Genomic DNA, 3,903 nt, shown 5'->3' on the forward strand with positions numbered 1-3,903 from the left:
TATATAAAATCTAATTATTTTTTTATTTTTTTATAGTATATTTTTATTAAAGTGTAGAATAGTACATCGTAAGACTTAAGACCCAATTAAGATTTAATTATTAAGATTATTAAGATCGCACAACAAAAAATTCCTGATTTTCTTCTATTTTAAAGGCAGTGTTGAGTACATATTTAGTAACAGCATTTACGAACTCTTTATATTTTACTACTCATTATTCATTTCTGTGAATAACAGAAATAGTGATAGTTATACATGTACGAAATAGGTGAGAAATAATAAGAAATTCAATTCTTTTTTTTAGTGTTGCAAAGTGAAGTGTTTTATATATATAAATTTTACGAACAAAACTCTTTGAAGATCTTTTAACAGGTAAGTAAAAAAACACTTCGCAGAAAATTACAAAATGCTCCTACACATACACACATATACGAAGCAATATGGAGCATTTAAAGCGTTACAAGCTATGTAATTATTGCATTATTTTTTAAATACAACTACAAAGTATTTTATTCTTTATACCAATTAATTCTCATTAATCTGTGCATAAAAGTTAATTAAGATCTGTGTGTGTGTTTGTGTGTTGTTTATAAAAAAATTAATTAAAAATTAATTAAGTTTATAAAATATTTTATATTTTATGTTAAAATATTATAAACTGCACCGAAATAAAATGTGTGTATAATATATTTTGTAAACTATTAATTTTTCGATATTTCTATTAAAATAATTAGGAAAATCATGTTATATAAAAAAGTGACATCATTTCACTTAAAAAAGTAGAGGCAATCTTCATGTAATCTTGCAAGAGAAGTCTATTTTTTTTTAATTAATTTTTCATCGTTATTTGCCCCTCTTAATATCATACAAAATTTTAGCCTGAAAATATTTTTAATTCAATACATATTTTCAGGAATAGCTCCTAACACTTTAAATGATCTCTACCCTGATAATGAACTAACTTTAATAAAATAATTAAAGAAAATCGAAGAATATTTAGCATTAACTGTTGCACGTTCAGCTGACGAACTGATTGACCTATTACAATTATTATTACACTAATCTTTATTATATAAACTTTATATTTAAGTAACATTTTTGAACAACGCTTGCCAAATATTGTCTTAATGTAAAAAGAAAGTGAACAACACGGCAGTGCACAAGAATAAATTTTAATATAGATAAAATCTTTCTTGTGTAGATCTGTTATATTATATGAATTTTATTTTCCTTCTTAATCGTTGTTCATGGCAAGTCCTTAAGCAGCTCATAGACATTCCTGGGACGTTCGAAATCTGCTCTTCAACTCTTGAGATCACTCATGTCTGCCTAAATTACGCTTCTTATCACATATACGTATACGTTTCTTATCATATACACGTATGTCATACCAATACGAGTTGGATTTCACGATATGTATTAAGAATGCGTGGCGCGTTGTTTTTTCTAATACTTGATCAACAAAAAACAAATACCAATATCTACTTTAGATATTAGCCATATAAATATCAAATTATAGCATTTGATTGTGATTGCTTTTATGCATAAAATATGCTAAGATCAATTTTATATCTTAAGTATAAAAATTTCGGTTATTTATGCACTTTTTTATACACATACACACACACATATATATATATATATATATATCTATATATATATATATACACAGAATGAATTAATGATTGAAATGCGTTATTAAAAATTGATCGAATTCTATGTAGCATAGCAATGCCTGCAAAGCGTTCAGATAGTGCTTATGCAAATGATAAGCGCATTCTGAGAGCTTTTTACAGTTTGCAGGCGTTGCTGTGCTGTCTGAGATATAATTTATACATATGAACTTTATCACAACACAAATTTAACTTCCTAAAGGATACTTTTAGAAGATCTCATAATATTCAATTTACTATAATGTAGATGGTACGTATAGTATTAAAGTACATACAACAAACAATTCTATTAAATTTATCTCTTCATCAATGAGTTATAAAGAATAATGAAAATCTTAAAAGCACAGCGAAAAACCGAGAAACATTTGTACTAAAATATGTCTCAATGTAACCACATATAAGTAATACATTGTCATCTTTGTTGTATATATCTTAAAAATAAGAGTATACATAAATACTTATCAACTGTATAAAAATACAACAAAAATGACGCAATATGAAACAATAATTAGTCAATGAAGAACACAAAAAACAAATCTTTCTGTGACGAGAATGTGCTTGGCCGTAAATTCTAAATCTATTTTGCGAGCCGTGATAAACAGTGATCTTATCAGTTTTAAGTTATTCATGAAATAAAGAGTAGGATCAACGTCCCAAGCGCGCTATGGCACTTGATCTTCATGCGTTACTTTTTTGTTTGTTTACATCCGTGATTGCAATATTTGGAATACTGACTACTCGGATTAGATGTTTATAACGATAGTCTTACTGATGGAATAAACTTGGGATGAGAACAATTTTTTCATTCTTATAATATACACGTATAATATACACGTATAAAGGATGAATATACATATATCCAGTAGCATTATACTTTTGCAGCATCTAGAGGAAATAGAGTACATCTGTCATTTCGTAGCCATTTAAATAGAATGTATCATTTTTCTGTAGCCAATATGCTATATTTTGTAAATTTTCTATTACATTTCTGCTACCATTTTTGCCAATAAAATTTGTAACAGCCACTTTTCGATTTGGCTATCTGGATATCTATACAAAGTGTCTTAAAATTCAATCAAAATACTATTAGGTGGGAATAAGTTTCTGCCTATTAAAGAGATGTCATTAGTAGCTTTGCTTAGGTGTTTGATAAAACGACAATACATCTATCTGAAAGGTGTGTGTTCAGCTTTTGAGCCCAATAGTTGGCATTCGTTCGAAACAATTTGTTTGAACCAAGCTTTGAAATAAAAACAATCAGAATGGGACAATAAGCAAGATAAGTTGATTCTGCTACATGACAACGCTAGGCCACACGTTGCAAAACCGGTCAAGAAATACTTGAAAGGAGTGAAGTGGGAAATTCTGTCCCATCCGCCATATTCATTCGCCGGACATTGCTCCTTCAAATTTCCATTTGTTCCGATCCATGCATTGGCCTTTCTGAAGAATGATTCAATTCTTACAAAGAAAAATATATCAAAAAATGGCTTGATGAACGGATCGTTTCAAAAGAATCAGATTTCTTCCTTCAAGGAATCCGTTTATTATATATACCTGAAAGATGGGAGAAAGTTGTTTCCGATGCATACTTTGAATGAATTCACTTTATATTGTTATTTTTGTTTAAATAAATACATCTTTTTCATTAAGAAAGGGCGGAAACTTATTCTCATACTCAATATAATGAGAAAGTTCTCAAAAAATTAAATTAAAAAATTTATAAATTTTTATTTATAATAGTAATTTTGAGATATAAGAATGTAGCAATTGCGAATTGCGTTTAAACTTACCTGTGAGTTAATCAATGAGCTGAAATGCTCAATAATACTGCGTACGACACATGGACAAGTCAGATAAGCGACCGTGTAAACATAGTCTATATTAATCATATTCAAATATTTATTATATCTCAAAAAGTACTGCTTAAAATAAAAATTTATAAATAACTTTATTTAATTTTTTAAATACTTTGCTCTAGTATTTTGATTGGCAAATTACGAGACACCCTGTATGTACATGCATGTATATATACAATGTATATGTGTATACGCTTATATACAAGTTACATTCGTGGCATCATACATCATGTACATTTTCTTTTTCATTCACACATACGTAATTATTAAAACGTTATATAAATTAAATAAAAAAGTGACGCTATCTTTTTTTTTATTCTGATAAAGGATTATTCATATTTTTTTTACAATTATCTCAATGATAGCTTGAC

This window comes from Atta colombica, unplaced genomic scaffold, assembly GCF_001594045.1.
Source record: "Atta colombica isolate Treedump-2 unplaced genomic scaffold, Acol1.0 scaffold135, whole genome shotgun sequence".
NCBI classification, from domain to species: domain Eukaryota; kingdom Metazoa; phylum Arthropoda; class Insecta; order Hymenoptera; family Formicidae; genus Atta; species Atta colombica.